Here is a 10,874-nt window from a genome sequence, read left to right on the forward strand (position 1 = left end):
ATCTAATTAATTAAACCATATATTGAAACTATGTAAAACATTTTAATGCGAAAACAAATGCGATCATAATCGCAACCAAGGTAACAATTGATCCAACGGCATAATGATACCAAGCCTCAGTATGAGTGGCATATTTTCTAATCTTTCTAATCTTCAAGCGCATTGCATCCATCTTGATCTTGTGATCATCGACGACATCCGCAACATGCAACTCCAATATCATCTTCTCCTCCTCAATTTTTTTATTTTTTTCCTTCAACAAATTGTTTTCTTCTTCAACTAAATTTAACCTCTCGACAATAGGGTCGGTTGGCATTTCCGATTCACATACATCCTACATAAATAAAATCTATGTCACATTGGTCGGCATAATTTTCATAAACAATAAATGAACCAATAGTTATAAAGATAATATATATACCACATCCGAATCATAGACAGGACGAGGGCCGACGGGGGCGGATACCAAAACCATCGCACTATATAAGATGCAATAATAAAAGTAAGAAAATAATACAAGTATCTATGTAAACATACAAGTAAGAATATTTTTCCTTTCGGAAAGAAGATAAGAATAAGAGGCTCACCACGGTGGTGCCGGCGATGAGCTCGGCGCGGGTGATCGACGGCGGTGAAGACGAGGACGGGGCGTGACAGACCGCTAAACCTAGACAAATATTATGAAAAATGGAGCTTGGAGGTCGAGCTTGGAGAGGAGAAAGCTTAAGTAGTGTGGCTCGGGCATTCCATCGAACACCTTGTGTGCATAGGAGGTGAGCTAGAGCACCACCAAGCCCTCTCCCCCTCGGCCAGAGAAAAACAGAGCACTGGGTGCTCTGCTCGCGAGTGAGGGGTATATATAGGCACCTCATTGGTCCCGGTTGGTGACATGAGCCGGGACTAAAGGGGAGCCTTTGGTCCCGGTTCAAGCCACCAACCGGGACCAATGGTGGTGGGCCAGGAGCGAGGCCCGTTGATCCCAGTTCATCCCACCAACCGGGACCAAAAGGTCCAGATGAACCGGGACCAATAGCCCACGTGGCCCGGCCGGCCCCCTGGGCTCATGAACCGAGACCAATGCCCACATTGGTCCCGGTTCTGGACTGAACCGGGACTAATGGGCTGACCCGGCCTGGACCAAAGCCATGTTTTCTACTAGTGTATGTGGATCCCTCAGCTCAAAACTAAGAAGTAAGCCATCCACCTTAGCTACCTCAGTCCAAGAAAACCCAATGCACGCCATCGCCGGTGCCCCTCTTTCGATCGCCCATGGTAGACTCACCGCCGGCAACAATCATCTACGCAGAGTGCCCTTAGTGCCCGCTGCCACCCACCTGCCCATCCCACAACAGCGGATGTGGAATTCCGGCGACTCTCTCCAATACCAATATATCTAACAGTATACCAAACAACACATATTTTACAGAAATGTGTAGTTGCACATTATTGAAAAAAAACCAACTTCAGTTCACTTAAATGTGTACCTATCACTTAAATGTGTAGCTATGAATAATCAAAAAAAATTAATAAATACATATAGCATGAACTTCGATCCAGTTTGAGGCTCATGGGGCCAATGCCCCCTCCCCCAACCCAACCTCACCCCCAAACATTTTGTTAGAACTTTTTTACTAGTGCATGCTTATATTGGCAAGGTGAGTCTTGTGCACAGCCGATAGCACATATATAAAAAAAAGGGACGCGCCTAGCCAGGCCGCCTAGGATTGTTAGCAAGCGACCGACATTTTAGGAAATTTCTTGTCCCTCTTTCAAATTAGGAAAGCTTTCTCATCCAATCTCTTTTCCCGCGACGTATTAAATGCAAGCATACTCCCTCTGTCCTTCAAAGAGTGTGCCTCCAACTTTGCTGGAGGGTCAAACTATTTTAAAGTTTGACTGAGTTTGTACAAAAATATATCAATGTTTATGAAACCAAATAGGTATATGATAAAAATATATTTTATAATGAATCTAATGCTACTAATTTGATGACACAAATATTGATGTATTACTATAGAAATATGGTCAAACATAAAAAAGTTTGACTTTCCAATAAAGTTGGAAGTACACTCTTTAAAGGAGGGAGGGAGTATCCATCTCCTCTCGTGCATGTGTTCTCTTGTGCATTTAATTTGTGCTTTGAAAATTTAGAAAAGGCATATCTTTCAATCCGCGCTTGGGAATTATGATCTATTTTCACCGTTAAAATCCTCGCGATATGCGCTTCGAAATTAGATCTCGTATGAGTATGTATCGATGAACTTTTGTGTATGCAATTTAGTCCCATTTGATGTAACTGTTTAGGAGTCGATGTGCAACTTCCCCCTACTTGTGAACATGCATTTTTCAATGATGCAAACAGGTGTGAACACATTTAATTCGGTTTTCGTTTTCCCAAAGAAAGTAATAACTTTTGAAGTGGACGTCAAAATTAAGATCCGCCTTCTTTGTAGAAATTCTCATGACGTTCTCTTCGAAACTAGATCTTGCATGCGTATGTTTCGATGAATTTTTTTGTGTGCAGTTTAGTCCCGTTACGTGCAAGTGTCTAGCAGTTAATGTGCAACTTTCCATCTGCCCCGTGGACATGCAGTTTTCGCTAGTGCCACCTCCACCCCAAACTACCATCAACCATTAAGATATGCAACTTCATCTACTATTACGTCCAACTAACTAGTAGTTGATGTGTAACTTTTTCCCTGTTTGTGGATGTGTAGTTTCCACTGTTGTTACATCGGTCAACTGCCTAGCAGTGAATTTGCAACTTCTAATGCTACCCCGAGCAACTGCCCAACAGTCGACGTGCAACTTTTCCCCATACCTCATGGATGTGTAGATTTTACTGCTAGCACCCTGTCCCAACCACCCCTTGTCCCCTTCTTAGTGAGTTGACCAACTTTAGGGCCCCGCCTATAGGCCACTTTTCTCTTCTCTCAAGGTTGTGTAATTTTTTACCATCCAACAATCTCTCTTAGTGAGATGTGCAAGTTCACCTATTGTCGCGACCAACTATCTTGCAGGCTATGTGCAACTTTGTCAGTTCCCCGGCCAACTGAAACTACACATCCACAAGTAGGAACGGGAAAAGTTGCACATCGACTACTATGCAGTTGGCTGAACAAATAAACTAAGTTGCACATATCGCTCAGGGTATGCCGATAGTGAATAATACACATCCACGAGTAGGAAGGATGGTTGCAAATCCACTACTAGGTGACATTAGACTAGTTGCACATCTCAAAAGGTTAGTTGTCATGGTTGCTAAGTTACAACCACATTGGAAATTTGATAATGCAACTCTAAAATTGGTTTTGTAAAAAATTGCATTATGCAATACTAAAGTTGCATCATGTACTAATAGAGTTGCACCATGTAACACTAAAGTTGGCATCAAAAATTTTTGTCGAGACATATCCATGCGGGATCTAGTTTTAAAGATCTCGTCACATAGATTCCAACGGTGAAAACGGATCTAAAGATGTGAATTGAAAGCCCAAAATAAATGCAAATGGACCTGTTTTTTTCAAAGAAGTAACTAATACAAACGCATTTAATACCGACAGCCACATGAGCAGTCGTTAGTGCGTGCACGATTGTGTATTTTCGAAAAAGCCGTCTGGCCTATCTTTCCTGATGCATAGACCGCCGCCATCTCGCCGTGACACTACCCCCAACGGACTTCCAACAAGCAAAACTAACGGTCGACTGCCTGATCGGTATTACCGCGTACTCCTACTTCACACACTAGAAATATTGAAAAATTATCGCATTAGAGTATGGTTAGGAACTTATTGGGATCGGAGTACCAGCACACGCTACATGTAGCACGTACTGGTGGTTGACAAGGAAGAGGCACGAGACGTGCGTAGACGAGCGTGTGCGTTCATGTTGTTCTGATACACGATACACCCATGAGCGTGTGTGTGCCTTTACGTACAAATACATTCTAAATATACTAAACCTGACCAGGTTTAGTTTACCATGTTTTTTTGACTTTTTCTTAACAGTAAAAATCGGACCAATGGATGGGCGGCACGTGCTTTAGTGGGGGTATAGCCGGGTACACGGTTTGGCGCGCGTACTGACTGCTGCCGGAAACCATAAAAAATGAATCCTTTATTGGCTGCATGTTCTGATTTCTTCTCAGTTGGTGATTGGTTGCATGTACTGCACGTGGAAAGATCGAGAGTCTGCATGGCTGTCTTCTTTATCCTTCCAATTGAGTCGGTTGCCGCCCGCACATTCTGGGTTTCCTACGTTGTCGGTTGCCGCTTCCATGCAGTTTTCTGGGCCTTTCTACAGCATGTGTGGCAGCTGTTTCCAATTTGTGCTCTTCCTCTCTGCTGCCTCCTATAATTCTATAAATACTGCCCGCTTCGTGCGTCCGTTTTTCATTCCATCTGCTCCCGTCTGCTCTTTCTCCTTTCCAACAACGGCTGCCATTGTTGGGCCGGCGATGGTTGCTTCTGCTCCTGTTCGGTGTGGACAGCCGCGTCGGGGTCGTCCTCGTGAGATTCGGGCGGCCGTTATTGCCGTGCCGGCATGCCTCTTCCTTCTGCGGATTCCTCGTCGGTGACGGCAGGCGCTGCTCTGCGTGGTCGGTTGGCTGGGGTTGATTTAGTGCGGCGTTTCCACTCCGCGTCTCGCCGGCATCTTCGTTCTCGCCGGGCTGGTGGGTTTACTTATTCTTCTGTACTTGCAGTTCCATTTAGACTGTTCTTCTTCTTGTTTGTTTGGAGTGCAGTCATCTTATTTGGTTACTTGATTTCGTAGGTAGCCAGCGTTCTGACTCGCCGGCGACGTGCTCAGCTCTACACGGAGATAACCACGTCTGCTTGGCGGTGGCTCTCCACGCCAGCGCCCGTTCCTTCTTCACCCGACGACGATGGTAGCGCCGTGATCGCATAGCCTGCGGCCTTCCACAGCGAGCGGCGCGCCGATCACGCTCGAGGTCGCCCTGCTAACCGTCTTATCGCCAACGACGTCGATGATCGCGGCGAGCTCGCCCATGGAGGGCACCCAGTGCAGCCCTACACCGTTCCACGTTCGTGCAGCGACAGCGGCTGCACCAGACCAGCCCAGAATACTGCTGCTCCTCGAAGTCGCAGTTCGAGCTGAGAAACATAGGGGCGCCACAGCGGACGGAGACGTCGACGACGCGGCATGCGGCGCAGAGCAGGGGGCGTGGCGCCAGCGGAAGGAGACCGTGTTGGCGTCGTGGATATGGCGGTCGCACAGCAAGCAGAGCCCCACTGTGTCCGCCCGGAAGTATACCACGGCCAGCGCGCGGGAGCATTAGCACTCCGTTGTGGGCACCATGTCGGCGGCAACCCCTAGCACCATGCATGTATTACTCCACGGAGGGAGTATGTAATAGGAGTAGTTTTTATAGTAAACAGATGAAGAATGGCATGTGCATGTGGTTCTTGGCTAGATGCCACTTCACGGAGGATGCGGCGATCCTGTATTTTCATGCAGGTTCATTGCACTCTACGCGTGCGGCAGCTGCGCCACCTCGCATCTCAATCGATCCGGGTAAGAGTAATTTGTTCGCCATCTGCCTCTTTGCTATAGGAGCTATGCATATGTTTCATGATCACTGCCTCTCTGAATTTAGAATATATGAATAGACCATGCATGACCGGGTGTATACATCCGTTAGTTCAACTAGCTAGCTAGCTAGCAAGGAAAAAGGCAGAACCAAAAAAGAGATCGCATGCAAGCCTTTGTTCAGGTGTGTTTGTAGCTCGGTGCTTAGCTGTTTTAGCTTTTCCATATACGGTGCAGCCGGTTTCGACTTGCATGTGTATTCTCAATTTAGAATATATGAATGTTTGTCTTCTTGGGAAGTGACTGTACAAATTTGGATCTGAAGATGCAACTCACGTACTGCAGAAAAAGTTTCTCAGTAGTCAGACTTTGTCAAGAGCCGAAGAAGGACCTAGGCACTCACAATTTTGGAACTCCCTCATGGGATTTAAAGACCTGTTATTTCCTTTCTATACAAGGAAAATTGGCATCCCACCAGATTCTTGGAGGATCTGTCGATGGGAGTGGTTTTTCAGCTCTGGGTGCCCCTACACCCCCTACGAGGCTATGAACAGTAAAGTAAAAAAATCTGAAACTTTGCAACGTCAAATAGATTCTGTGGATTGGTTCCGAACGTCTTGCACATATTAAATTAAGGGCACCACTAGGCGCCGGCGCACCGGCCGAAACTTTCGGCCGGTCAAGCCATAGCCGCTCGATGCAAGCCGCGCGGCGGTTGGATCTGGAGCTAAAAAAAATAAAAAATCGCCCCAGCTTCTTCTTCCTCTGGCCCCGTGGCGCATCTCCGGCGAGATCCCCTGCGGCTCGCAGCACGGCGCATCTCCGGTGAGATCCCCCCGCGGCTCGCAGCACCGCGCAGCTCCAGCAAAGGCCCCCCCGCGGCACATCTCCGGTGAGGCCCAGCTCCAGCCCCGCGGCGCATCTCCGGCGAGGCCCAGCTCCAGCAACGCCCCCGCGGCGCATCTCCGGCGAGGCCCCCCGCGGCTCGCGGAGCCTCACGTCACCGGCCGCAGCACCCGTTGTAGAGTTCGTGTTGTTCCTCATCCTTAATTTGCCAGTCGCAGCAAAAAATTCCACCGGCCGTAGCAAAAATTCTTGACGGTTTCAGCAAATAATAAAACGTTGGTAGCAAAATTAGAAAAAATCGACGACGCTCCAACAAACCAAAAACCTGATGGTAGCAAAAATTGAAGCTTGTTCCAGCAAATCGAAACGCTAGTGGTAGCAAAAATAAAAAATCGAGCGCTGGTTCCAGAAAAATCAAAGAAGTCGGTGGTAGCAAAAATTGACACTGGTTGCAGCAAACCACAAAACGGTTGTAGCAAAAATAACTTGTGGTCCAGCTAGGGGCTTCTCCAGTAGTAGCAAAAAATGTAGAAGGTTGTAGCAAAAACAGTACAAGGTTGTAGCAAAACACACAAGCGCAGGGTCTCGACAAATCTCATGAAAAAGGATGTAACAAATGACAGTGCCGGTAGTAGCAAAAAACCAAAAATATTGTAGCAAAAAACTTCAGCGTTAGTAGCAAAAAACTGCTACGGTTGCAACAAAAATCGTCGTTGTCATCATCGCGAGGTCGCAGCTCCGCCTGATGGATGTAGCAAAAAACTTCGGCAGTAGTAACAAAATCCAACTGCGGTTGCAGCTTCTCCTTGTTGTGCAGTTCCATTGAAGCTTTTCTGTCTATGGTTGAAGCTTTTTTCAACAGCTGTTGAAGCTGTTTTAGGTGACGGTTGCAACACTGGTATACGCGGGGGTGCATCCAGCCATGGCGGCAGGCAGCCATGGCGGCAGGCGAGGGAGCGCCTGGCCGCCGGCGATGGAGGTCGTGGTCGCCCAGTCGCAGCCCGGGAGGAAGGGGGAAGGGGGGGAGGGGATGCGCCTGCGTGAAGGCTTGAGGTAGGGGATGGATCTGGCCATGGCGGCAGGCAGCCATGGCAGCCGGCGAGGGGAGCCTGGCCGCCGGCGATGGAGGTCGTGGTGACCCAGTCGCAGCTCTGGAGGAGGGGGAGGAGGGAGGGGACATGCTTGGGGAGGCGCTTGCGCGAGGAAGAAGAAGTACAGAAGAAAAAAAATGTTCGTTTGAGGCCCACCTAGCGTGCGTGGAAAAAAGAGCGAGCGAGCGAGGGGAACCGGCCGAGCGTTCGGCCGGTGCGCCGATTCCAAACGATTCCCTTCAATTAATTGTTCTTCTGTTACACTTACATGCTTCCAACCACTATTTTATACAAAATAAGCACAATTACCTGAGACAGTCCAATATACAAACAAGAATATGACAAAAAACATTAAAAAACTCAACAAGAACTGAGAAATATCTATACACAATATAATAACATAAGTTATCATCTACAAGCAGACACTACTACTTTGTGATTCAGTGGATTGGCTCCGAACGTCTTGCACATATTAAATTAATTGTTCTTCTGTTACACTTACATGCTTCCAACCATTATTTTAAACAAAATAAGCACAACTATCTGAGACAGTCCAATATACAAACAAGAATATGACAAAAAACATTAAAAAAACTCAACAAGAACTGAGAAATATCTATACACAATATAATAACATAAACTATCATCTACAAGTAGATACTACTACTTTGTGATTCAGTGGATTGGCTCCGAACGTCTTGCACATATTAAATTAATTGTTCTTCTGTTACACTTACATGCTTCCAACCACTATTTTAACAAAATAAGCACAATTACTTGAGACAGTCCAATATACAAACAATAATATGAAAAAAAAACGTTAAAAAACTCAACAACAACTGAGAAATATCTATACACAATACAATAACATAAATTATATGCAATATAATAACATCAACTATCATCTACAAGCAGACGCTACTACTATCACAATAAGCACACTGTGGTCGAAAGTGCTCTTCTGAGCTCGATCACATATGCTCTCGTTATCGTTCCCGTCCAGTCCCTCCGAGATTGCCAACCTCGCACGTACAGGCCCAGGTATAACTTTTGTATCGTTACTTTTTTCAGAGCCGATGACCCACCTCTGGCCCACATCTAACAACTAGTAAAATTGACGCCGTCAGCCACGGAGTCGGCTCACCTGCGGGGTTCCTAGCAGGGATTATTATGCAGGGCCAATAAATAAGTGCCATGTGTCTCTGTGGGCCAACAACTATAATTAACTTTGATTAATTTTGCTTCCTGCTGCTTCATCATCCGGCGTCTGCGCCGAAGAAATAGGAAGCTAGCTGTGCTTGCTCGGCCGCCGAGCCGAATCGCCGAGGATGTAGCTGGGTCGTGTACTGCCAGTCGAGGACTACCCTGCGTCCTTAATTTTCAGTCTGGTGGAGCGCCGCCGTCTTTATCTACCGTATTGGCGAGATTACAATCTTAATGATGGATCTCTATCGCATCGAGCAAACGACCACAGAAGAACAACCATGGCAGTCTATACGACGACCCCGCAGTACCTGTACTTCCGGCCGCTCCAGCTCTGCACCAATGCAAATCAGTTCATCGTTTCATCCCTTTTTCGATCGACCAAACTAAAAGAGGTTAAATCTTGACTGAGGAATTATTGGATCGTTGACGGAGGGTGCTAGGCGGACACGTCTTCAACGGTGGTGTGCGTGAGCTCGGGCGCCATGGGCGCCGGCGGGCTGAGCGACTCCGACGAGGGAACATGCGCCTTCTTCTTGCCCCTCTCCTTTTTCCGCTTGTGCTTGTTCGCTCGTGGACGAGGCCTGGGCCGCGGCCTGCACGACAGGTGCTTCAGCCACCGGCGGGGCCGTCGCCATGGGATGCAGCACTGCGTGAGCCTCGGCTGGGGCGGCCGCCGGCATCCACTACAGGAGGTAGAACTCCTAGCGGTGCCGCGGGCCGACGAATCAAAACCCATCGGCGCTAGTAGCAACTAGTCTCGTGGCGAGGAAGGATCCATGCAGTAGGAAACAAAATTAATCAAAGTTAATTGTAGTTGTTGGCCCACAAAGACACATGGCACTCATTTATTGGCCCTGCATAATAATCCCTGCTGGGAACCCCGCAGGTGAGCCGGACCCGTCAGCCACGGATAGCCCGGCTCCGACGTCCGCTCACGATGTGGGCCGTTACAGGAGAGATTCTGTTCCAACGGCCTCCGTTTGTACAGGACCTACATGATGCGGTTGCAGCTAACGCCAGGCAATGACCACCACGCTTGATCCTATCGCTTATTACGGCACCTTGAGGTTACAAAATACGAGAATGCTAAATTCCTGCCGACTAGCAGTTTGCAATAGATCCGAACGATTCGTTCACCGTTGGATCTGCATCGAACGCCCCACGCAGGTTCCACCTCGCACCTTTTTTTTCGGCCATCATTCCCGCGAGGCAGTTTCCTATTTTTTCGGCCATCATTCCCGCGAGGGAGTTTACTTTTTTCGGCCATCATTCCCGCGAGGGAATTTCCTATTTTTTCGGCCATCAATCCCTCGCACAAGTAAGTTTCCTATTTTAGGTCCCTCAATCTGGTTCAGTTTCTCGCAAAAAGTTGGGGAGCTTGGAGTCGAACCTCGTACCCCTATAGGCTAGTTGTGAACTCAATAACCACTTGGGTTGGCTCAGCTTTGATGACAAATCTAGCTTTCTTATCTTTTGTACCTTCACATATCCAGCCAAAAAATAACAAAGAAAGGAACGCTTGTGTAAATAGCATGGTGCATAGGATTCTTAGTCCCTACCTAACTAAGTCGATGTCCATTAACCATCTCAAACTAAGTAGATTTTTTGTGTGAACTAAGCTTATTTTGTCTTCGGATTGAAAAATTATGGATCCGACAAACAAATATTAAAAACAAAACCCCGGTAAATTCTATGTAAATAGCATATACACCATGCACATGGTATTTTACACAAAAACACCACGGTAACTTTGATCGAGCAAAAAAGTTTTTAAAAATATACAAAAAATACCCCTCGATAGCTTCTGCATAAATAACATGATAAAATAAACAACTTTGACCTGATAACTTATGTACAACACCATGATAACATTGATCCAAGGAAAAATTGTTGAAAACATCATATGATAACTGCTATGTAAATAGCATGGTATCCCACGTCACCTCGAGAAAGCTATTTTCCAGTCGACTGGAAATTCGCTAACAAATCCGAACGATTCGGTATCCGTCCGATCGGCATCTCACGGTCACGATCGAGCGAGTAAACTACTCCTTCAACACGTCCCAGGTTGATGAAATATACACCTGTTAACTTTTTTGTGAATATCATGGTAACTCACACATTGCACACATGATAACTTATGTATCCCGGTGCTGATAGCTTTAGCATGGGATGTGTGTG

The sequence above is a fragment of the Triticum dicoccoides genome, chromosome 4A (genome assembly GCF_002162155.2).
Source record: "Triticum dicoccoides isolate Atlit2015 ecotype Zavitan chromosome 4A, WEW_v2.0, whole genome shotgun sequence".
Taxonomy (NCBI): Eukaryota; Viridiplantae; Streptophyta; class Magnoliopsida; order Poales; family Poaceae; genus Triticum; species Triticum dicoccoides.